At 47.6% G+C, this 26,434-nt stretch overlaps 1 protein-coding gene across 4 annotated transcripts in view; it reads left to right on the forward strand.

The window, feature by feature from the left end:
• Nucleotides 1-26,434, forward strand: part of NTN1 (netrin 1) — a 244,213-nt gene that overhangs the window by 100,373 nt on the left and 117,406 nt on the right. The window lies entirely within an intron of this gene.

Raw genomic sequence — 26,434 nt, forward strand, 5'->3', positions numbered from 1 at the left:
TGGGTTACTCTTTGTTCCTCTACTGACCGTGGAATTCCCCGTGTTGTTTGAGATGTGTGTCCCAAAGAGAAACTTGTTGTTCTGAAGAATTGCACACTTGTATTTATGGTATTGTTGGCTTTTTGTATCCGCCACTGCCAACCTTGTGACATCTGGCACTCTTGGCAGAAGTCCTGGTCCTTGGGACCCTGTTATGAGCAAACACAGTGATTGAGAAGCAGACCAGCTGAGACTAATCCAGCTCAGGGCCCATGACAGCAACCTGGCCAGGTGAGTGGGGATTTTAGCCTTGTCTTATACAACACAGCACAAGCCAGGATTTCTTCCTAATCCCTGCCATGCCTTCTTATTGGGGGATTGTGAACTGCACCTAAAACATAAGGGGTGGCCCAGTGTGGTGGCTTACACCAGCACTTTGGGAGGCTGAGGCAGGAGGATTGCTTGAGGCCAGGAGTTTGAGAGCAGCCTGAGTGATATAGGGAGACCCCATCTCTACAAAAAATAAAAAATTTAGCCAGGTATGGTGCTGTGTGCCTGTAGTCCCAGCTCCTGGGAGGCTGAGGCAGGAAGATTGCTTGAGCCCAGGAGTCAGAAGCTGCAGTGAGCTATGATTGCACCCATCACTGCATGCCAGCCTGGGCAATGAGAGAGACTGTGTCAACAAAACAAAACGTAAGAGGAAATAATAAACATGATCTGGTGCTCCACTTCATTAATCATCAGGAAAATGCAAATTAGAGCCGCAAGGCACTGTCAGAGTGCCTAAAATGGGAAAAGATGAAGAATATCAGGTGTTGATAAAATACTCTGCTGGCAGGAGCATAAACATATCAAAAAACAGTTTTGTTGCTGTATTAGTCCATTCTCACATTGCTAATAAACACATACCCGAGACTGGGTAATTTATAAAGGAAAGAGGCTTAATTGACTCATGGTTCAGCATGGCTGGAGAGGCCTCAGGAAACTTACAATCATGGCGGAAGGGGGAGCAAACATGTCCTTCTTCACATGGCGGCAGGAAGGAGAAGAATGAGTGCCTAGTGAAGGGGAAGCCCCTTAAAAACCATCAGATCTCGTGAGAACTAACTCACTGTCACAAGAACAGGATGGGGATGGGGAAAACTGCCCCCATGATTCAGTTATCTCTACCTGGTCCTTCCCACAACACATGGGGATCATGGGAACGACAATTCAAGATGAGATCTGAGTGTGGACACAGCCAAACCGTATCAGCGGCGTCTACTAAAGCTGAACATGTGCCAATCTTATAATGCAGCAATTCCACTCCTGGGTATATACCCACTGGTAATGTGTCCATATGTTTACCAAGAAACATGTGTTAGGATGTTCATTGTAACACTCCTATAATGGCCCCAAACTGGACACTATCCATGAATGCCCATCAACAGTAGAATAGAAAAATAGCTTGTGATATGTCATACAGTGGAATGCTATACAGGAATGAGTATGAATAGCCTATAACTACATGCAACAAGTGGTCAAAACTCAGAAACATAATGTTGAGTAAAAGAAGCCAGATGCATACTCTACGATTCCATTTATGTCAAGTGCAAAACCAGGCAAAACTAATGTATGCTGCTGGCAGTCACAATATTCGCTACCTTGGCTGGATGGAGGGTAGTGGCTGTGGAGGAGGTGGCATGAGGTGGCTTCTGATGGTGAGTGTGGGTGGTTAATGTTCTGGTTCTTGGCCTGAGGCTGATTCACATGGATGTGTTCAGTTTGTGAGAATTCCATGAGCAGTATGCTTTGTGAGCAATTTTCTGACCAATTTTATATGTCAATAAAAAGCTAAAAAGTGATTGACAGGGTATATACTCAGAAGAATTGAAAGCAGGGACTGGAACAGATATTTGTACCACCCATGTTCATAGCAGCATGACTGACAGGAGCTGAGAGGTGGAAGCAACCTAAATGTCCATGGATTGATGAATGAATGAACTAAATGTGGTTTATACATGTGATATGGTTTGGCTGTGTCCCCACCCAAGTTTCATCTTGAATTGTAGTTCCCATAATCCTCATGTGCGGTGGGAGGGACCAAGTGGGAGGTAATTGAATCATGGGAGAGGTTGCCTCCATGCTGTTCTCATGATAGTGAGTTAGTTCTCACGAGATCTGATGGTTTTTAAGGGGCTTCCCCTTCACTAGGCACTCATTCTTCTCCTTCCTGCCGCCATGTGAAGAAGGACATGTTTGCTCCCCTTCTGCCATGATTGTAAGTTTCCTGAGGCCTCTCCAGCCATGCTGAACTGTGAGTCAATTAAGCGTCTTTCCTTTATAAATTACCCGGTTTCGGGTATGTCTTTATTAGCAGCATGAGAATGGACTAATACAACATACAATGGGATATTACTCAGCCTTAAAAAGGTAGGAAATTCTCACACATGCTACAACTTGGATGAACCTTGAAGCTGTTATGCTTGGTGAAAAAAGCTAGACACAAAAGAACAAGTACTAGGCTGGGTGCAGTGGCTCAAGCCTGTAATCTCAGCATTTTGGGAGGCCGAGGTGGGTGGATCACCTGAGGTCAGGAGTTCAAGACCAGCCTGACCAACTTGGCGAAACTCCGTCTCTACTAAAAAATACAAAAAAATTAGCCAGGTGTGGTGATGGATGCCTGTAGTCCCAGAGACTCGGGAGGCTGAGGCACGAGAATCGCTTGAACCCAGGAGCCAGAGGTTGCAGTGAGCCAAGATGGTGCCACTGTACTCCAGCCTGGGCAACAGAGACTCCATCTCAAAAAAAAAGACAGGTACTCTATGATTCCACTTGTAGGGCGCACCTAGAGTAGTCCAGTTCATACAGACAGAAAGCAGAATGGTGGTTGCCCGAGATTAGGGGAGTGGCAATGGGGAGTTAGTGTTTAATGGGTACAGAGTTTCAATTTGGGAAGATGAAAAAGTTCTGGAGATGGAGGTGGTGATGATTGTGCAACAATGTGAATGTACTTAATGCCATAGAACTGTATACTTAAAAATGGTTAAGGTGGTAAATTTCTTGTGCATTTTACCATAATACAAAGATAGGTGATTGCAATAGATGATTGCAAATAATAACACAACATACACACAGACAAAGACACACGAGCAGAAGCAATGGGCCATACCAAGCTTCCTGTGCTTCAGGGCCTGGGAAGGAGCTCAGCAGGGGAGCTGTGAGGGCAGAGCAGAGGGGGTCTGGAAAACGGGGAAAGGACCCAATGTGACCTTGGAGGTAGCAATAGGGTCAGCCCTGCTGGGCACAAGGCTGACCTGCAGGCCCGACACATTTGAGGGTGCTCGGGCCAGCTGGCATGAAGCTGCTCTCTCTTGCTGGCACATCAAAGCCGAATGTCCAACACCACGACACCCTGATCTGGCCTTTTTCTGAACTTGCACAGCATTCCCGTCAGGTCCTGGAGACAGGGAGACTTCAGGCGAGGCGATTTGGCCCATGGAAGGGCAGGATTTCCCACGTGGGCTTTATTCTAGGGAGTGCAAGGTTGGCCACAGTCCTGACCTGACAGCCAGGGGCCTGCTGCTTATAGGACATTTCAGAGTCAGAGCCAGATTCCTCAACACTTACGAGGTGTTCCTGTGCCAGGCCGAGGCCCCTGTGATGGTGAGTGCCTCTGAGTGGGGCAGGGGTGGGGTGACCTGTGGCTGGGTCTCACCGTGGGAGCAGGCTGCTGGCCATGTGGGGCCCGTGAGAGACCCGGCAGTCCAAGGACAGGTGTTTTGTTTTGAGCGTCCATTTCAGAATGAAAAGACATGGTGTTAGCCCCCTTACCAGCAGGGACATTCCCAGAGAAGCTGCCCTCTGACACCTGGCCTTTAGGAAGAGTCCCCAGGAAGACGTCACACCTGGGCCGGACGTCCAGGGCCAGCCCCCTTGGGTCAGCTTGGTCTGCTGTATCTGCCCAGTCCTAGGAAATCCAGCTTTTCTTCCCTTTGCATTGCCCCACCCCAGGCTTATTCGTTAGGTGGCCTGTCACCTCTCCGGGCCTTTTCTGAAGGTATCTGGAGCCTGGTGTGTGTGTGAATGGTGGCCTTAAAAGGCTTAGGAACATTTGGGGGCTGAGAAAAGAATGCTCCCAGCTGGCAGGTGGATGTAGGAGGCATTAATCCAGAATCATTTTTCCTGTGGAGACGGCTTTGTTATAAATCTATCAAAACGTGGGCGTTCTTCAGTGTTCATGATATTATCCCTGGCTCCTGTGGGGAGAGGGGTGGGAGTGAGGGCGCTTAGCTGAGAAACAGGATTTTCTCCTAAAAGATGTTTGGTTCCTTGAGATCTGTTCTCTCTCTCTCTCTCTTTCTCTCTCTCTCTCTCTCTTTGTCTCTGTCTCTCTGTCTCTGTCTCTCTCTCCTCCTTGACTTCACGCAGTTGGTAGAGTACAGCCAATTTGTTACTGGTTCTTTAGAACTGTGGGAATCTTCCCCCTCCCCCAAATCCCCCAAATGTGCAGGTGAGCTGGATAAGTAGGCAGCCTAAAGACAGAGGGAGGTGGGTTGAAGGGAAGGAAGAGGAAATGAATGGTGAGCAGACACACCCTGGTATTCTGATTAAAAAAAAAAAAGAAATGCTAGTCAGGTGGGGATGGGGAGTGGGGAAACCAAGAGACCATCTGGACCAGCTACTCCTAAAGTGTGGCCCCCCAACCAGCAGTGTCAACATCCCCTGGGAACTTATTAGTGATGCAAACTCCTGGGCCCCATCCCAGACCTGCTGAATCAGAATCTGCACATCAAAGTTGGAGAAGCGCTAAATAAACCACACTTCCTGGTCCAGAGATGGGAAGTGACTTGTCTATGATCACACAGGTGGTTAATTGCAGAGGACTTCCAGCCCACTGCCTCACTTGCCTTGCGGGTGAGATGGAGCAGTCGTACCTGACTCTTGGCACTCAGGGTTTGTGCCTTGGCGAATCTGGTTGTTTTGTATCTTGGGGGCAGAATTTTTGTGTGAGTTATTATCAACCAAAGATGGTTGAAGTGTGAAGCTGTAGGCCTGCCTCAGAGTTAGCACATGGAACGGAATATCCTACATGTAGTTTTGGTTCTGACCACTGGTTTGCCGTCTGGCAAAATGGCATTTCCTTCCTTCCTTCCTTCCTTCCTTCCTTCCTTCCTTCCTTCCTTCCTTCCTTCCGATCACTGATTTGCCATCAGGCAAAATGGCATTTCCTTCCTTCCTTCCTTCCTTCCTTCCTTCCTTCCTTCCTTCCTTCCTTCCATCCTTCCTTCCTTTTGACAGAGTCTCACTCTGTCGCCTAGGCTGGAGTGCAGTGGTGCACTCTTGGCTCACTGCAACCTCCGCCTCCTGGGTTCAAGCAATTCTCCTGCCTCAGCCTCCCAAGTAGCTGGGAGTACAGGTGCCCACCACCATGCCCGGCTAATTTTTGTATTTTTAGTAGAGATGGGGGCTTCACCATGTTGGCCAGGCTGGTCTCGAACTCCTGACCTCAGGTGATCCACCCACCTTGGCCTCCCAAAGTGCTGGGATTACAGGTATTGGCCACCGCACTGGGCCCCAAAATGGCATTTCAGAACCTTTTGTTGTATCTTCATCGTCACCATCATCATCACAGCACAGATCCTTTATTTTGCACTAACTGGGATCCATACCCCGTGCTAAACACTTAGGTTATTTCCTTTGTCACACCAACCACATACTGATCGCATTTAAAGCTGAGGAAGCCGAGCAGCAGAAAGATAACGTACTCATGGTCCCTCATCTAGATGAAAGAAGGGGTGAAATTTGGGTCAAAGCCCCATGTGACCCCGGCAGCACACTTATTTATACTTGGGGTATTAGGTAAAACTGTAGTACATTTTGTATTTGTGACACTCTCCAACTCTATGATTCTGAGGCAGAAGTTATCCTTTAAGCGCCAAATTTGTTTAGCTATTATTACCATATGTGAAGCTGTTTGGAGACATTTTGTAATCCCAACACTAATGTCTGTACCAATTTAATTTCCACATGCATTTTGTGTTTTAACTGTATTTTAATTAAAGACTGAAATGGAAATTCTGTGCACCTCAGTCAGTTGAGAGAAAAGAATCTTAGATGCTCGGATAACATGTGATTTATGCTGTTGGAAAAAATGCGAAAGACATGTGGGCACTTACTCCCCAGTTATGACTATTTCCAGATTATACATTGTTAGAAAAAAAGTTTGGGGGTGCGGGAGAAACCCTGTGTGAATGTGGAACCACTGAGTTAGACCCCTGGCTCATTCAGCTGGAAATGGGATATGGAAGCCCAGGTTGTGGCTGACTTCTTTGAAGTTCTCCACAGGCTGGGGACATTCTGGTAATTGTTTTATTGTATTTGTAGCCTGCAGTGGGTGGTGGTCGGCAAACCATGGTCCATGGGCAGAATCTGGCTGGCCACGTACTTCTGTAAATAAAGTTTTATTGGCACACAGCCACACCCATTTGTTTAAGTACTGTTATGGCTGCTTTCACACTGCAATGGTGGTGTTGAGTCACTGTGACAAAAACTGCATGGGCCGAAAAGCCCAAAATATTTACTATCTGGTCCTTTGCAGAAAAGAGTTTGCCAAACCCTGGCCTGATACCTTTTTGGACAACATTTCCTGAATTTTCTTTCTGCTGTATGTCATAAATGCTTGAAACCCATCTATTCACTGGCTCCGTCATTCATCAAACGTAGTTTGATCACAGTGGTAAGAAATCTTGCTTAGCTCAGGGGCTGTGGGCTCATGAGAAAAAAGAATGTAATCAAAGATTATAGGCTTGGCACAAAGAAACATTCAGTGAACTTGTGTAAGTTAGGGTTCTACAAATAACTGAATCCACTAATTCAAGGAGAAGGGGATTCATGCGAATTGGGATAACTCTCAGAATTGTTGGGAAGGCTGAAGAAAAGACTCTAGGCTGAGCTTTTAGGAACAAACTCCCCAACCCGCTCCCCGAACAGATCACCAAGGCTGCTACAATCAGGAAGTCACAGAACCAGGCGGTGGGGCTGTTATCATGTAGCCAGCCACAGAACCACATAGCTCTGGCACAATCCACCCCAGGAAGGGATGCCTCGTACGCTGGCCCTCTCCCTACTGCTTCACATCGAAGTCTAATCGGCAGAGCCGGAGTCACACTCAGAGGCTACTGTGAGGAAGTTTGGGGAGGGTTTTCAGCTTTCCAGCCTTTGGATGCTGATCAGATAATCCACAGATACCCCATGGTACAGGTCATTATATCCTGAAAGATAGAGTGTTCAACTCATTTACGGTTTATATTAAAATTTGAGAACTTAAAACATTATTCAGTAGACATAGCAAGTGAGACGGTCCAGAATGCTCAGGAAAGCAGATCTGGGGTGGTATAGAAGGCATCCTCAGGTCCATCTCCAAATTCTGCCCACTCATCCTTCAAGGCGGTGGTGCTACCTCCTTCAGGAAGGTGTCCCAAGGCCGGCTGGTGGTCCTCTCTGTCCTCATCATTGTTAGAACACTTTGTCTTACGTGCCCACTCTCCAGGAAGTTACAATATTCTCCTTCACAGGATAGTTATATCTTTCTCTTCAATCTTTTTCTTTTTCTTTTGTTTTTTTTTTCTTTTTTGAGATGGAGTCTCCCTCTGTTGCCCAGGCTGGAGTTCAGTGGCCCGATCTCGGCTCACTGCAACCTCCGTCTCCTGGGTTCAAGCGATTCTCCTGCCTCAGCCTCCTGAGTAGCTGGGACTACAGGCACGCAGCACCACCCCCGGCTAATTTTTGTATTTTTAGTAGAGACGGGGTTTCACCATGTTGGTCAGGCTGGTCTCGAACTCCTGACCTCATGATCCTCCCAACTTGGCCTCCCAAAGTGCAAGGATTACAGGCGTGAGCCACTGCGCCTGGCCTGCAATGTTTTTCTTTTTGACCTTTTTTTAAAATAATAAGAGATCATTGCCAAGTTTGAAATACTTTTCATTTTCCTTTTTAGTTCCATTCAATTTCTTTCTTCCCAGAAACAAATAGTATAGTCAATTTGTTATCTTTCTCTGTTTTTCACTTTTATTACATGTATGCATCTTTGCACAATACAGAGTGTTGTCTGTGAGTTACTTTATCCAAGTGATATTTTAGCGGATGTTCCAGTCCCTGACTTGCTGTGCTGTTAGATAGATCCATGTTACTACATAGAATTCCATTTCATTCATTATAAGCAATATATGGTTGCCATGCCATTGTATAAACAAGCTACAATGTATCCATTTTCTATCAATGGCCCGTCAGCTTTTCCCCAGTTTTTTCCTATTATAAACATTGCAATAAGCAGCCTTGTCCATATCTCCTGGGGTTGTGAATGAGATTTCTCAAGGGTAGATACCAAGAGGCATAAATTGGTCATTTCCAGCTTTACTAGATATTGTCAAATTGCTTTCCAAGGTGATTGCAGCAATTACCACCAGCTCTACATGGAAATTTTCATCTGCCCATATTCTGGCTAACACTTGGTATTGTCAGACTTGTGTATTTTTGCCATTCCGATGGTGTGTGGTTTAAATTTGCATTTGCATTGTTGATTTAATTTGCATATGTCTGATTATTGGTGAGGTTAAGCATCTTTTCATATGTTTATTGGCTATTTAGGTTTCCTTTGCTGTGACATGCATATTCATAGCTAGTGTGTCTTTTCTCTTGGGTTGTCTTTTTCTTATTTATTTGTTGGAGTTCTTTGTATATTCTGGATACAAGTCCTTTGTTGTATGTGGTGCCATTATTTTCTCCCAGTCTGTTCCTGTCCTTTTCCCCTGCTGTCCTTTGTATCCTCTGACCTGATTTTTGCTTCATCAAATGCTTAAACGAGTGCAGAATGATGCTTCCCCACCAGGTGCAACCTGACTCAGAACCCAGGGTGTGTATCCGTGAGAAAACTTGACGACATCCCTTGAGGTGCTGCCTGGTGAGGTGGGGGGAGCAGAATTTCTTCTCCTTCCCCTACCTCCTGCCTCTTTTTTTTTTTTTTTTTTTTTGAGACAGAGTCTCACTTTGTCATCTAGGCTGGAGCGCAGTGGTGTGTTCTCGGCTCACTGCAACCTCTGCCTCCCAGGTTTAAACAATTCTGCCTCAGCCTCCCGAGTAGCTGGGATTACAGGCACCTGCCACCGTGCCTGGCTACTTTTTGTATTTTTAGTAGAAATGGGGTTTCACCATGTTGGCCAGGCTGGTCTTGAGCTCCTGACCTCAGGTGATCCACCTGCCTTGGCCTCCCAAAGTGCTGGGATTACAGGCCTGAGCCACCACACCCAGCCCCTCCTGCCTCTTTTCTATCTAGGTGTGCTAGCTTCCTGGGGCCGTTCTAACGAGTTACCGCAAACTGGGTGGCTTAATAATGCAGAAAGGTGTTTTCTCCTATTTCAGGAGGCCAGAAGTCCACAGTCAGGGTCTCAGCAGAGCTGGTTTGCTCTGGAGGCCCTGAGGGAGAATCTGCTACATGCCTGTCTCCCAGTTTCTGGTGGCCGCTGGCAACCCGTGGCATTCTTTACTTGTAGCCGCATCATTCCGGCCTCTGCCTCTCTGCCTCTGTCTTACACGACCTTCTCCTCTGCATGTGTCTTTCCCTTTTCTGCCACCCATTATTGGGTTTAGGGACCACCCTAAATTCAGGATTTTTTTTTTTTGAGATGGAGTCTTACTGTTGCTCAGGCAGGAGTGCTGTGGCGCGATCTCGGTTCACTGCAACCTCCGACTCCCTGGTTCAGGTGATTCTCCTGCTTCAGCCTCCTGAGTAGCTGGGAGGCTTACAGGCACACGCCACCACGCCTGGCTAATTTTTGTATTTTTACTAGAGACGGCGTTTCACCATGTTGGCCAGGATGGTCTTGATCTCCTGATCTCGTGATCCGCCTGCCTCGGCCTCCCAAAGTGCTGGGATTACAGGCGTAAGCCACCGCGCCCTGCCCAGGATGATCTTTTATCAAGATCCTTGACTTAATTACATCTGCAAACATCCTATGTCCAAATAAGGTCACCTTTACAGGCAATCAGGTCATGGATATATCTTTTTGGGAGTCATTATCTGACCCACTAGACTAGGCAAATGCTATGAATTTCAGAGAATAGCTAGCCTAAAAGTGAAGTGTAGGTGTGTGTGGTGGTGGTGATAGGAGAGGTGAAGGGGGTGTCAAGGAAGAAAAATGCATCTGGGAGAGGCAGGTTCTTCTGGGAGGCACAGTTCCCCCAGAGAGGAGAGGCAATGCAGCTGATTCTTAAACAACTTAGGGGGTTTAGAGGCACTGACTGCCCCTCTGCAATAAAAAATCTGGATATTTTTGACTCCCCCAAAACGTAACTACTAATAGCCTGTTGACAGGAAGGCTTACTGATAACATCGACAGTCAATTAACACATATTTTGCATGTTATATGTATTATATACTGTATTCTTACAATAAAGTAAACTAGAGAAAAGAAAATGTTATTGAGAAAATCGTAAAGAAAATATATTTACTATTCATTAAGTGGAAGTGGGTCATCATGAGGGTCTTCATCCTCATTGCCTTCATGTTGAATAGGCTGAGGGGGAAGAGGAAGAAGAGGTGTTGGTCTCACTGTCTCAGAGGTGGCAGAGGCACCTGTAAGTGGACCCACACAATTCAAATCCATGTTGTTCAATGGTTAACTGAACATTTTAGTTGTCTGTTGAACTAACATTCAGTGGTCAACGGCCATTGTGGATTTTCACATTTTTCATCTATTTAGAGTCCCCAGAAAACAGATAATGGGTGTTCAAGGAAGATGCCTCTTGGGTGAACAGGTACAAGCCAGGCAAAACCTAGCTGTGCCCATCGATCTGCCCCACTGCTGTGACACTGCACCTGTGGCTGTATCCCCTGCAAGGGAGCCTCAGTGGGGCCAAGGACAGGACACTCTGTGAACAGCTGCTGTAGATCCTGCCTTTTTGAAGATAAGTAAAGAGAAACCAAGTGCATTTCTACAATTATGGAATCCACAAATAATGAGGTTCAGCAATACTATTCCTTTCCTTCACCTATTTGTTACAATTTGTGTAACCCCAAAATAAATACTCAGGGCCCTTTCATGGTCATTCATGATGGGCACAGAGAGGTGAAAAATTTGAGTTACCTGGTGTGCATGTTCCCAGTGAGATTATTTCGGCTCTCATACGTAAACAAGTGTCTTTTCGTTGTCTGCTCGGTGCCACGATTTTGACATTTTGATGCTTCTTTTTTGGTGATTTTGCTGTTTAAAATGCACCCCACCCCTCACGCCTGTAATCCCAGCACTTTGGGAGGCCGAGGCAGGCGGATCACGAGATCAGGAGATTGAGACCATCCTGGCTAACACGGTGAAACCCCGTCTCTACTAAAAATACAAAAAATTAGCCGGGCGAGGTGGAGGGCACCTGTAGTCCCAGCTACTCGGGAGTCTGAGGCAGGAGAATGGCGTGAACGCCGGCGGGTGGAGGCTGCAGTGAGCCGAGATTGCACCACTGCACTCCAGCCTGGGTGACAGGGAGACTCTGTCTCGAAAAAAAAAAAAAAAATGCACCCCACCCCCTTCCACAGTACTAAAGTGCTGTCTAGCATCCCCAAGCTCAAGAAGACTGTGATTTGCTTTATGGAGAAAACGTGTTAGATACGATTTGTTCAGGTAAGAAGTTGTAGTGCTTTTGGCTGTGAGTTCAGTGCTGGTGAATCAGCGGTATGTTTTGTATATGGAATTTTTTTTTTTTTTTGAGACAGAGTCTCACCTGTCACCCAGGCTGGAGTGCAGTGGCGCAATCTTGGCTCACTGCAACCTCCGCCTCTTGGGTTCAAGTAATTCTCCTGCCTCAGCCTCCCGAGTAGCTAGGATTACAGGTGCCCGCCACCACGCCCGGCTAATTTTTATATTTTTAATAGAGATGGGGTTTCACTATCTTGGCCAGGCTGGTCTTGAACGCCTGACCTCGTGATCCACCCACCTCAGCCTCCCAGAATGCTGGGATTACAGGCGTGAGCCACCACGCCGGGCCTGTATACGGTATTTTTAAAGCAGAAACACACATAAAACAAGGGTACATACTGACCAGTTTGCAAAAATGTTGTGACTAAAGGCTCACAGGAACTTAACCCTGTATTTTCCCTGGGAGCAATGGTTCATTATTTGCTGACTATTCACAGCAACTTGATAGGATGTAAATACCACAACTAATGAGCATCAACTGTATCTGAAAGAGCCCACTTCTGAAAATGATTATACAGCCAGCTCCAGGAGAACATGTCAGGAGATTGGCACCCTCTGATTTCAGGAAGACACTTTCTTTGTGCAATCCAAGCAGACTTTGCTCGGGAGAGGACAGTCCGAGACTAGAAGGCAGCAGAATGAGATGGAAATAGAGATGTCATATAGGGAAAGGGTATAGGAAAAAGCCAACTGCAGAATCAAAATCCATATGGTATAGAGTAAGAGGCAGATTTTGTTCAAGGATGTTCACTGCAATGTTGTTTATAACAGCAAAAAAAAAGATGTCCAACAATGGGAGATGAGCTAAATAAACTCTAATGTAGACATAAAATGAAATATATGTGATTCAGGCCAGGCGCGGTGGCTCACGTCTATAATCCCAGCACTTTGGGAGGCCGAGGCAGTCGGATCACTTGAGGTCAGGAGTTTGAGACCAGCCTGGCCAACATAGTGAAACCCGTCTCTACTAAAACTACAAAAATTAGCCGGGCATGGTGTTGTATGCCTGTAATCCCAGCTACTCGGGAGGCTGAGGCAGAAGAATTGCTTGAACCCAAGAGGCGGAGGTTGCAGTGAGCCGAGATCACGCCACTGCACTCCAGCCTGGGTGACAGAGCGAGACTCCATCTCAAAAAACAACAACAACAACAACAACAACAAAAAAATATATATATACGTATCTATATATATATATGATTCAGCTATTCAGATATTGTGTATTATTTATTGACTTAAAAGGAGGAAGGGAAAAAAAGCAAGATTCAACTTTAAGTATGACCAGTCTGATACTTTTAAAAAATGTGCATGTGCTTACTCAGAAAAAGCTCTGCATGATTCTGTTAACATATTTAGGGTGTATAAGGTATATAAAAGTTACTTTTAATTACAAAATACATCTATTTCTGTGGTGTTTGAACTTTTTGCAAAAAAATATATTGATGTTTTACTTAAGTTAAAAAAAAAGATAAAAGTGGAGGCCGGGCACTGTGGCTCACACCTATAATCCCACACTTTGGGAGGCCAAGGCAGGTGGATCACCTGAGGTCAGGAGCTTGAGACCAGCCTGGCCAACATGGCGAAACCCTGTCTCTACTAAAAATACAAACATCAGCCGGGCGTGGTGGTGGGCACCTGTAATCCCAGCTACTTGGGAGGCTAAGGCAGGGAGAATCGCTTGAACCTGGGAGGAGGAGTTTGCAGCGAGCCGAGATCGTGCCACTGCACTCTAGCCTAGGCAACAGAGTGAGACTGTGTCTCAAAAAAATAATAACAATAAATAAATAAAAGTGGGATGAAAGATGTTACCAGTGTAAATTGTTGGGCAGCACTTCTTCCTCTTCTCTCTCATAGCTCCTGGTTTCTACTGACCTGTAGAGTTTATGAAACTGCTGTTCCCATCTGTCTGTTCATGTCTGTCTTTGGATTGTGAACCACCCAAGGGCAGTCTGTATTTCTAGAACCTGACAAGGTGGGAGGCTTGTGTGAGATGCTACCTGCATTTTTCTTGGGTGGATGAGTGGTAGGCTTGGAAGATGGGGCAGGGAGCTGGGGCGCCAGGCCAGGGGTGCAGTAGAAAGTTCTGCCCTGTGCAAACTCCTGTTCGTCAGTTCTTCTGTGACACCTCCCCTCTCCTTCTGCCTCAGCTCCTTGAGGGAAAGGACTGTGTAAGTGGGTGAATGAAAAACTAATGAACTTGAGCTCATTCATTTGGGTGGGCCAGACAGCACCTTAATACCCATTCAGTAAGTTCAAGCCTTTGAGAGAGATTTTTGAGTTCAAGGATGTTCAACAATTTGGGGTGAGCAAATAGGCAATGGAGGTGGTTTTGAGGTGTTCACCAAAGACCCACAGTGCTGGCGTCAGCCTTGCATGCATTCCCCAGGGTCTCCCAGGGATGCAGGCATCCTGTTCACCAGTTAAAGGCTTTCCTTCTCAGAGCTCATTGTCGGGAAGAGAAAGCCGGGCTCCTGGCTGGACCAGTGTCCTCATCCACGTGAGGTTCCTGGAGCTGGACAGATCCCGGCTGAAATCTGGAGAGGGATTTGATAAATGTTCTAAACCCTCCCACTGTGTGCACTGGAGTTAATTTAAAAACCAGCTTCACAAACACACTCAGAGGCCTCAGAAGGAAAGCAGAGGGCAGGCAAGAGCCGAGGTCTGTACCCTGACTCATCCTTCCCCCCGGGGTGGGGACAAACGGCTCTGACATTTCCTGGGGCCGCAGCCCCCGGAGACAAACGAACGGATGGGCCGTGGCAGAGTCTCTGGAGGTGCCGGGGCAGCCTTGGATGGGGCTTGCTGCTCTTGGCCGGCCGTGCGCGGTGGAGGAGGGCCGGCGAGGCTGCAGCAGCCGTGTACTCGCCGTCTCCCAGGCCGTGGAGGAAGGGACTTCGTGTTTCTCCCTCTATGAACAGTCGGAGAATTTTCCTCTCATAAACAAAACAAACATGAGCTGAAGGGGCGGAGGCCCCAGGGGCAGGCTGGGTGGCCCTTTCCTTCAACCTCTCTGCATTTGTTTCTCCGGGGGCAGATTGTGGCAGCTTCTTAGAGCCCCAGAAAGCCGCCTGTGGGTGTCGTCATCTTGTTTGGTTAACCGAACACATTGCCTCTTGGTCCTGGCCAGGGCTCTGTTGTTCCTGGAGGAGTGGCTGTGGGCCAGCTAGACCCTTGTCCACAGAGGCGAGTGGCTGTGCAGAACATTCCACGGGGGTCGCAGAACAGGTGCCTCTTGGCATGGGCAGGCGGCGTGGTGGGGTAGGCAGAGCCCCCAGGAGGGTCAGGAAGCAGCCACGGAGTTTAGAGCCACCCACCCACCCATCCACCAGCTTGCTGTGTGGCCTTCACCACGTCTTTCTCATCCCTGGGCCTTAGCCTCCCCATCTTTTGCTCCAGAAGTCGAGCTGGGTGATTTCTAGAGTCTCTACTAGCTGTTTGTTTTTGTGACCCGGGGAGGGGCAGCTGTGATGGTGGAGGGCACCCTTCTAAGGCTCCCTCCTCTCCCTGCCCTGTTTCTCTTCCCACATCTCTCTGATTTCCCCTTATTTCACTAACAAAGCTTAAAATTCCAGGCCGTTCTGTAGATAGTGGGGCTGCAGAAGATGGTGCCTGCCTCGGCTTGAAAACCGGGCCCAGAAAACACTGCCATCCATCACGTTCTCATTGTCACCTAGGAAGGCCCCAGAAGGTCAGCTTCCAATTGCCTCTCAGTACAGAGCTCATTTGTGTTGCTTGGGGACTGACTGTCCTTTCACAGAACTTGTGGGAAAATACCTCTTCTCTTCTCCAGAAAAGGTGACGAGAAAGGTATTATTTAGAAGTTAGACAGGAAGGAGAAAGGTGGAGGCATATTCCACTCTATGAAAGGACGAGTATGGGATTGAAATATTTTTAAGCATGGAGCACATCCTATTAACAGTTGATGTCGGATATCTTGTCTGCTTTCAGGAAGGATTTGTGGCCGAGGTACAAGGGGTGGCTTTTGATATGAAAATGTGCATTGTGGCTCCCTGAATGAGGGGGGTGGGAGAGGGCTGGGATGGCCCCACTGGGCGGGGAGAGGAGCCTCCGGGAGCGACACCCGGGGAAGCTGTGAGGCGTGAAAGGGTGCTTTTAGGAAAGTCTGGATCAGACATGATGTTATAGGAAAAAATGCAGCGTCTAAGGAAACAGCATGTGAATAGAGAGAAAGCCGAGAGACAGGGCAGGGAGGCAGAGAGGACATAAAGCAGACTGGCATTGGCAGCCAGGGGAAGGAGCTGCCTGGTGGCAGGGGCCGCAGACTGGAGGGAGGATGGCAGAAGACACTCTGCTTCCCCGGGAAGGGCCCAGCCTGGGGTGGAAACTTGCAGAATGGCCGATGACACCAGTAGTTGCGCTTGCGCTCCTCAGAAGCATGAGGACAGGTGGTTCACAGAGTCGCTGGCCCTGGGTCTGCACCTGGACCAAGTAAAGCATTACCTCAAGAAGCTTTCATGTGGGCCGGGTGTGGTGGCTCACGCCTGTAATCCCAGTACTTTGGGAGGCCGAGGAGGGTGGATCACAAGGTCAGGAGTTCAAGACCATCCTGGTCAATATGGTGAAACCCCCGTCTCTACTAAAAATATGAAAATTAGCCAGGTGTGGTGGTGCACACCTGTAGTCCCAGCTACTCGGGAGGCTGAGGCAGGAGAATCACTTGAACTCGGGAGGCGGAGGTTGCAGTGAGCCGAGATTGCGTGATTGCACTCCAGCCTGGGAGACAGAGCAAGACTCCGTCTCAAAAAACAAACAAACAAACAAACAAAAAACAAAAGAAAAAACAAAGAAGCTTCCATGTGCACGGCGTGTCATCCCCTGCCTCCACCACCCAATTGGTGGGTGGAGGACAGGGTCCACAGTAGGAAAAAGAGTCTCTGCCTGTTGGAAAGGGCTGAGAGGTATCATCTGCCACCTTTTTGTCCCCCTCATGTTGGAAGTGAAAAGGGACAGGTGCCCTGTCTCAGGGCTGCAAGCAATTTCTAGAAATGCTCAAGAGCGTAGCTCATGGGGCCGTGCCACCTGGCCTCACATCCAGGCTCTGCCATTTTCCAGGTGTGTGTGACCTTGGGCATGCTACTGACTCCCTCTGTGCCTCAGTTTCCTCACCTGTAAAAGGGGGATAATGTCAGTGTCTGCCTCAAAGCAATGTGAGGATTAGGTGTGTGTGTTTTTAACAGCTTTATTGAGATATAATCCACATGCCTCATAATTCCCCCATTTAAAATATACAGTTCAGGCGGGGCGCAGTGGCTCACGCCTGTAATCCCAGCACTCTGGGAGGCTGAGGCGGGTGGATCAACTGAGGTCAGGAGTTCAAGACCAGCCTGGCCATGGTAAAACCCCGTCTCTACTAAAAATACAAAAAATTAACCAGGCGTGGTGGTGCGCACCTGTAGTCCCAGCTATTCGGGAGGCTGAGGCAGGAGAATCACTTGAACCCAGGAGGTTGCAGTGAGCTGAGATTGTGCCATTGCACTCCAGCCTGGGCAACAAGGGTAAAACTCTGTCTAAAAAAAAAAAAAAAAACACAGTTTGGTGGTTTTTGTATATGCAGAGTTGTACAACCATCACCATAATAGATTTGATCACCCCAAATAAACCCCATACCCATCAGCACTCAGTCCCCATTTCCTCCCACCCACCCCCTTTCCAGTGCTGGACAGGCACTCCTCTACTTTCTGTCTGTCTGGATTTGCCTATTTTAGGCATTTCATAGAAATGAAATCATATAATATGTGACCTTTTATGTGTGGTTTCTTTCCTGTGACATAATATTCTCTAGGTCTATCCAGTCTCAAGGTTGTAGCACGTATCAGTACTTTATTCCTTTTCATTGCCGAGTAATATTCCATTGTAGAGATATGTTGCATTTTGTGTATTCATTCACCGGGTAAGGGACATTTTAGTTATTTCCATTTCTTGGCCATTAAGAATAATACTTGCTATGAGTATTTGTGTGTGGACATGTGTTTTCATTTCTCTTGGGTATATGCCTAGAAGTGGAATAGCCAGGTCCTACATAACTCTGTTTAACTTTCTGAGGAACTGCTGGACTGTTTTTCAAAGTGGCTGTAACCATCTTATGTTCCCACCAGCAATGTATGCGGGTTCTGGTTTCTCCACATCCTTGCCAACACTTGTTATTATTTGTTTTTTTAAAAATGTATGTATGTATGTATTTATTTATTTATTTATTTTTCAGACAATGCCTAACTCTTGTTCCTCAGGCTGGAGTGCAATGGTGCGATCTCGGCTCACTGCAACCTCTGCCTCCCGGGTTCAAGCAATTCTCCTGCCTCAGCCTCCTGAGTAGCTGGGATTACAGGCACACACCACCACTCCCAGCTAATTTTTGTATTTTAAGTAGAGACAGAGTTTCACCATGTTGGCCAGGCTGGTCTCGAACTTCTGACCTCAGGTGATCCACCTGCCTCGGCCTCCCAAAGTGCTGGGATTACAGGCGTGAGCCACCATGCCTGGCTTATTTATTTATTTATTTATTTATTAGAAACAAGGTCTCTGTCACCCAGACTAGAGTGCAGTGGTGCAGTCATGGCTCACTGCAGCCTCAAACTCCTGGGCGTAAATGATCCTTCTGCTTCAGCCTCTCAAGTAGTTCAGACTATAAGCATGCTACACCACACCTGGCTAGGTTTTACATTTTTTTGTAGAGATAGTCTCACTATATTGCCCAGGCTGGTCTCGAACTCCTGGCCTCAAGCAATCTTTCTGCTCTGGTCTCCTAAAGTATTGGGATTAAAGGCATGAGCCACTGTGCCTGGCCTGGCCTTTTTTTGTTTTAGCCGTCCTACTGAGTGTGATGTGGTGCTCATTGTGGTTTTCGTTTGCACTTCCCTGATGGCTAACGATGTTGAGCATCTTTTCACAGGCTTCCTGGCCATTCGTATACGTTCTTTTGAGACGTAACTATACAAATCTTTTGCCCAGTTTTAATTGACAAGTTAATTCTTAGAAGTGCTTATCTGGCTGGGTGCGGTGGCTCACACCTGTAATCCCAGAACTTTGGGAGCCCAAGGTGGGTGGATCATGAGGTCAGGAGTTCGAGACCATCCTAGCTAACACGGTGAAACCCCGTCTCTATTAAAAATAATAAAAAAAAATTAGCTGGGCATGGTGGCGGGCGCCTGTAGTCCCAGTTACTCGGGAGGCTAAGGCAGGAGAATGGCATGAACCCGGGAGGCAGAGCTTGCAGTGAGCCAAGATCATGCCACTGCACTCCAGCCTGCGTGACAGAGCGAGACTCCGTCTCAAAAAAAAAAAAAAGTGCCTGGAAGGAGTGCCTTGCCCGTGGGAAATGCTGTGCAACTTACTGTTAGGGAGTACCCAAGACTTGGCACATTGGGCTTCTCTCCCCCACGTTAAGGATTTTGGAGGCCCTGCATAAATGTCAAAGCGTGAGGGAACATGGTGACTTCACATTTTCTTTAGTTTTCTTCACATAGTCCCCTACTTGGGGAGAGACTGGGATGGTTTCCCCCCGACACAGGTCATACTCCCACCTGACACCTTCTGATTTGATTTCCCCCAAGTCCCTGTGGTGGGGTACACCTGCTGCCCGCATCTGGCTGCCTTTGGTGATGGCTTCAGTGCTGCTTAGTATCTGGATTCTGTTCATCTGCAAGCGCCCCCAAGAGGCTGCTGGTGGCAGTGTGGGTTGATGTGGGCAGAGTTGGTGGGGGCCCCAGGGAGTCTCCCCAGTCCCTTCCCAGCATCATAGTGACGTGGTCTGGGGCTTACATCACCCCCATGTTGTTTTTGTATAGCAGGAAGCTGCTTGCTACCCAGGTGGCCATTCGGCTTCATATTAAGCTCTCCTTTCCATTTTCTTTTTGCTTAAAAATACTGAGGTTTTCTTTCCCAAGAGTCACTTTAGTTCTTGATGATTGAACTTAGCTCTGATTTGACTTCAGCATTTCAGGTACATCTTTGGCTCTCCTGGAGAGAGAACACCATCAGGGACCGCAAGGATTAAGCCTCAGGGTGAACATTATCCCAAGTGGTGGGACCAGGATGGAGGGCTGTCCCTGTCTCAGTACAGGGCTGTGTGGTGCAAGGAAAAAGGAGGAAGCGGATGGCCCTGTCGGGGGGAGAGCTGGATGTCATCATTAAAAATCCCTGCAGCCGCTTGTTCATGAAACCCCTCACTGGGGATGAAACTCCCATTTCCTCCCAAAGGATAGTTTTCTCCTTTTCTTAGAGGCCGTGTACATTCAGGTTCAAGTTCCTTGTGACTTTCACTTCTTTTCCCCATGAACCAGCATTTCCCTGGCTGCTCCCTCTCCTTGATGTGTGGGGGTAGCTGATTTTTCCTTCCACAATATAATATCTGGCAGTTGCACCTCATCCTATTTTTGCTCTCCTCCCCCATCTTCTCTGTTCATCCGTGCCTGCTCAATGCGTGCTTCCTCGGTAATTTTCCCCACTCAGCCCCGGTGTTCCTTTTCTCTCTGCGATCTCTTGGCAGTTCTGTGCATACATAGGATTATTATTATTCTGGCACTGTGATCACTGGCGCTCACTCACGTGATCTCTGCAGAGGTCCCACTGCCTCTCCCCACACTTTTTGTGCCTATGAGCCATGCAGCCATCCGTACCCCACTCCATAGGAATGTGGCCTGGAGCGTACCCCACCTGGTCAGCTGCACTAAGGCCCCAGCCCAGGGGTGGCAGCTCTGGTTAGTAACATGTTTGTCCCTGAGTGGAGCTGAACTGACTCCTTGGATGCCACAGCTGCCCTCCCACTTCCAAAAAAGAGCCTCCCCACACACCCCCTTTTCTTCCCCAGGCAATCCCACACTTACTTCCTCAAATCAGTCCTCCTGTGACCTTTTCTGACCTCTTGTTATCTCAGCCACCTCCCCCAATACCCTCCAATCTGCCAGTGCCCTTCTTGATACGGGAGAGCTGGAATATGATCTGGTCAGTGCAGAGGGGATATTACCTTTCTCTGTATGCATTTGGGGTTCTAGGGAGTTAGTTTCTGAGTTACATTTTTTTTTTTTTTTTTTTTAGACGGTGTCTTGCTCTGTCGCCCAGGCTGGAGTGCAGTGGCGCAATCTCGGCTCACTGCAAGCTCCGCCTCCCGGGTTCACGCTATTCTTCTGCCTCAGCCTCCCAAGTAGCTGGGACTACAGGCGCCCACCACCACGCCCGGCTAATTTTTTGTATTTTTAAAGATGGGGTTTCACCATGTTAGCCAGGATGGTCTCAATCTCCTGACCTCATGATCCACCCACCTCGGCCTCCCAAAGTGCTGGGATTACAGGCGTGAGCCACCACACCCGGCCCTCTGAGTTACATTTTTTGAAAGCAGCAACACTCCCCTAAACTCTAGAATCCTCTACAGTTTGGTTCATAACTAGCAAATGATGACTTGAATCAGAGGCTTTGGGATTGGGGCAATGTCTCTATTTCCTGGTGCTACTCTTGACCAGATTAAAGGGGTGCTGTGAAGTTTGACCTAGTGGGGGGGGTGGGTATCGGGAAGCGTTAAACACCAAGGAGTGGTTGGGTTGTTAGGCATCACCCAGCCCCTCATCTTGTGCTTTTGTTTCTGCTTAAACTATGTTCTTATTGTATTTTTCATGTTGCAAAGGCAATATCTATTTGGTGTAGAAAAATTATAAGCTATAGATTAGGACAAAAAGAAAAAAATGCAAGTAACAGTTTATCCCACCAGCCAGAGTGAAGATGTTAATTAATACCCTGTGGTGTGTCTATTGCCTGGTGGACCTTTTTCTATTTGCGTATGTTTCTACTATATGCAGTCATACTTCTTTTTACTTAATACATTGTTGCCATCTTTCCACTTTATTAAATAGTTGGCTTTGTAGTTTTGCCTGGCTGCATAGTATTTGCATTGCATTTTGTGGGCGTACCATGACTCAGTTAATCAGGCATTTAAATTGGGACATTTTGCTGTTTTTCAGATTTTTTCCACTCTAAGCTTTGTTGGGCTGAGTGCTCTTTTAAGTTGAACTTTGTACCATTCTCGGTGTCCCCTTAGGATAAATTCCTAGATGTGCAACTGTACATCTTCAAGGAATAAGCACATGTTTAAGACTTTTGACGCGTGTTGTATCTTGCTCTCCCCCAAATCATACCAGTTTATAGAGTGTGAATTTTTTTCTTTATTTCCTCAGGTATATTGCATATTAATTACTCTTAAAAAACTGTTGGCCAACTTGGAAGACAAAAAGTGATATTTGATTGTTTTCATTGATTTGTCTTTGATAATTAACAAGAAAGGTTGAACACTTTTCACAAGTTTATATTTTGTGAATCACCTATGGGGGCGTTAAAAAGTTTTCCAAAAAGATGAACTCCTTACATATGAAAGATAGTAACTTTTCGTCCATCTTTTGTCCTACAGATATTTCTCCCAGGTTGTAATTGACTTTTTAAAATGTATGGTGCTTTTTGACATATAAAAGTTAAAGTTGCCATCTATCAGATACGTATTTTACAGTTTTTACTTTCAGTATCATACTTCAGAAAGGGATTCTTCATCCTAAGATTCCATAAATGTTCACTTACATTTTCTTCCAGTAATCTTTACGGTTTCACTTTTTACATGTAAATATCTCGCTACATGCTATGAAAGTCAAGTGTAACTATTGCTCTTCTCGGATGGTTAGCCAGTTGCTGAGGCACCACTTACTACCTGGTGTGTCATTTTCTCTCCATTTCCGCCCCCCCCATTTTGGGGAGGTCTCATTTTGGACTTTCTGTTTCATTAAGTTTTCTCTTGGTTCCTATCACAGTTCTGATTCTTGTAGTCTCATGATACATTTTAGGATGTCTGGAGGCTTTGTGAGTGGTAAAACACCATGAAAAATGTGAAGGGTTATTCATGTTGTTGTACCAGATCTTTGAGAACACTGGGAGCGCTTACTGTCCTCGCTGGTGAGAGTAAGTCACCTGTTTTTTTTAGAGTTTTTCTTCAGGGATCCTGAGTACAGTGGCGCTGTCTTCTGAACCAGCAAATGCTCAGGTCTTCTTAGCAACCTTTGGCCTGGCCCCTGACCCCAACCGTCGCACGGTGCCTGCCACCTAGGAAAGGCTGGGTCTGCATCACCAGGTCCCTCTGTTCCATGACCACATCTCATAATCCCATCCATTTTTCTTAAAAATCAGCAGCCTCACTCTGCTGACTCATGTTCTCTGACTCCTAGACGCTTTTCTTCCATAATTGGGTGTGCCGGGCACAATCCTTGTTTTTTCCTTCCCGAGGTGGGGAATTCAGGGTGGAAATGTGGCAGAGGACGTGGGGCTTCCTCGCTCTGTCCCTGGGCTGTTGCCATGACAGTCAGTTGGACAGACATGTCGTGGTGTGCCCTCCTCCCTCCGGCTTCTCTCCGGATTCCACTTCCTGAACTCTGAGCGGGCCTGTGGGTGGGAAGCCGGCTGGGTGGTCTGCCCAGACTTCCAAGAGATGCTTGGCCACACCTTGTGCAGGGCCTAATATGGTCTTGGGCCACACTCAGACCACACTCAGCTGTGCTTTCCTTTCTGACAGTGATGACGATGATGACAGTGACGAGGATGGGGGGCTCTGATGGTGAACTGGGAATCCTGCATAGGCCTCCTAGTGAGAAGTCAAAGCTTAATTTACCGAGCACCTACCTACCTCATGCCATGTCATAGAGGATGACAGACGCTGTGAGGAGGTAAAAGGAACTGGTTTTGCAGTGCTTGTCCTTGCCTGGTCAGCCACGGCGGCAGAGTCAAGGGATTGAGCTCCCAAAACCCTGGGACATGACGGCATCGGTTTCCACCCTGATCTGCCTCTGCTATGACACTTGGATGGATTGCTTAGCTTCTATGTGCCTCAGTTTTTCATCTGTAATATGGGGATAATGCTTCATAGAGTCGATGTGAGGATTAAATGAGTCGGCATGTGTGTGCATTTTACAGAGCCTGGCACATGCTACGTGTTAGCAGTTACTCTTTGTTGTTATTAGTGTGTATGTGTGTTTCTTTTGTATACTTCTAGCACACGGGGAGCTCCGTGAGGGCCTTTTATCCACCTTTTATTTTTTTGAGACAGAGTCTCACTCTGTCACCCAGGCTGGAGTGCAGTGGCACAATCATGGCTCACTGCAGCCTCAACCACGTGGGCTCAAGCGATCCTCCCACCCCAGTCTCCTGAGTAGGTGGGACTACAGGTGTATGCCACCATGTTTGGCTAATTTTTTTTTTTTTTTTTTTTTTGAGATGGAGTTTCACTCTTGTCGCCCAGGCTGGAGTGCAGTGGCACAATCTAGGCTGACTGTAACCTCCGCCTCCCGGGTTCAAACAATTCTCCTGCCCCAGCCTCCCAAATAGGTGGGATTACAGGTGCCCGCCACCATGCCCAGGTAATTTTTTGTATTTTCAGTAGAGATGGGGTTTCACCATGTTGGGCAGGCTGGTCTCGAACTCCTGACCTCAGATGATCCGTCTGCCTAGGCCTCCCAAAGTGCTGGGATGACAGGTGTGAGCCACTGCACCTGGCTGATTGGCTAATTTTTAAAATTTTTTTTGTAGAGATGGGATCTCACCATGTTGCCCAGGCTGGAACCTATTTGAGGGTTATTTATTTATTTATTTATTTATTTAAGAGAGGAGGTCTCACTCTGTCACCCAGGCTGTAGTGCAGTGGTGCAATCATAGCTCACTGCAGCTTCAAACTCCTGGGCTGAAGCAATCCCTCCACCTTGGCCTCCCAAAGTGCTGAGATTACAGGCGTGAGCCACCATGCCCAGCTCTTTCATCTTTTTTTATATTCATGATCATATGACCTTCTGCAGAGTGGATGTTCCATAAATGTGTATTAACTGATGATACTGATACGGGTTATTACCATCACTTACTGTGCTGGGCTCTTTATCATATTATCTGATTTAATCTTCGCAGTCTTTACATTAAATGTTTTGTCTGTTTTACAGATGAGAAACCTGAAGCTGAGGGAGCCTGAGGGACTTGTCAAAGGTTGTCTAGCTGACAAGGGGCAGGGCCCCAGCCAGCCTGATTGCAGAAGCATCATCCCCAGCCAGCCTGATTGCAGAAGCAGAGTCAGGATGGCCGAATGAAGGACGCATAGAGTGGAGACAAGAGAAATCCTTAAGAAAGAATTAGAGAACAACATAGCACTTAATGAATTGAATAGGATCATGAGCAGTGGGTGACACAGACCTACCTCATTATCATTTGGTTTGCTAAGGAAATAAAAAGGGAGATAGGGCTGGGTGTGATGGCTCACGCCTGTAATCCCAGCACTTTGGGAGGCCGAGGCGGGTGGATCCCCTGAGGTCAGGAGTTCAAGACCAGCCTGACCAACATGAAGAAACCCCGTCTATAAAAAATACAAAAAATTAGCCGGGCGTGGTGGCGCATGCCTGTAATCCCAGCTACTCGGGAGGCTGAGGCAGGAGAGTTGCTTGAACCTGGGAGGTGGAGGTTGCGGTGAGCCGAGATTGTGCCATTGCACTCCAGCCTGGGTGACAAGAGTGAAACTCCATCTCAGGAAAAAAAAGAGAGAGAGAGAGAGAGAGAGATAAAGGGTATGGAAAGTGCTGGGCACATCAAAGGAGTTTGAATGCTGCATTTGGTTTCCCCAGGCTGATGCTCCTGTCTGGCCCCTTCTGCTCTGGCTCAGTGTGGCTGGCAGCTGTTGGGGAAGGTTCTGGAAAAATTAGGGCTTGGAGTTCAGCTCTGATGATGCGTAGGAGGGCTGTGGCTAAAGAGGAACAGGTGGGAATCAGCGGAGTCAAGCACAGATAGAGGGAACAAACCAAGTATACTGGGAGTCGTGGCCTTGAGGGGATCCTACTGTGGAAAGTTGCAGATATCAGCTTGAGGGGGATGTATTTGGCTGACTTGGCAATGGGGAACCAGAATGGTGTTGGAATGAAGGACTCATGGGCTCATTTTCACTTTGAGAGGAGCAGGGAGGCTGGTAGCAGGGTACCATGTGTCTCATGCATATCTTGGAGAAGGCCTGAGATAGGGCAGCCATGCGTGGATCAGGGAGGTGGAGGGAGGCCCTAGGGACATGGGATCAGAGCAGTGGGCAGGAGTGAGATTGTGGTGGGGGGCAGTACAGGGAGTTAGGATTTTATTCCAGGTGTAAAGGGAAGCTAAGGGGGTGTGTGTTGAGCTGGGTGGTGGCACGAACCTGCTATGTTTTAATAAGATTGTCCCGGTTGCTCTGTAGGAGGCAGGGGTAGAAGCTGGGAACAGCCAGGAGGCCTTAGAAGTTTTCAGGTGGGAGATGACGGGGGCTTGGCTGGAGGAGGGGTGGTGGTGAGAAGTGGCCCCCTGTGGGATCCGTGTGGAAGGCAGTGTCACCAGAACTAGGTGGGTTGTTTGTGGGAGCGAAAAGAAGGAAAGCAATGACCCATGAGTCCTTCTCAAGGGTTTGTGTGACTGAGCTTGGTGCCACTCATTAGTGGACACAGGTCTCCTGTGATGTAGGCTGGCACGATGGCTGCCTGGTCCCTCTTTGTAGCACTGGGGAGCGTGGTGCAGGCTGGAGTGAAGGACGGTTGGAGTGGTGACAGGTGCAGAGGAGAAGAGGCCAGGCTTTGCTGCTGGGGACCCCTGGACACACTCAGCGTCTACTGGGCACACTTGGTGTTAACAGCCACAGTGGGCACATGGGGCTGGAGAGGCAAGTGACCAGGTACCCCAGGCTTCCTGCAGCTCAG

The sequence above is a fragment of the Pongo abelii genome, chromosome 19, assembly GCF_028885655.2.
Source record: "Pongo abelii isolate AG06213 chromosome 19, NHGRI_mPonAbe1-v2.0_pri, whole genome shotgun sequence".
In the NCBI taxonomy this organism is placed as follows: domain Eukaryota; kingdom Metazoa; phylum Chordata; class Mammalia; order Primates; family Hominidae; genus Pongo; species Pongo abelii.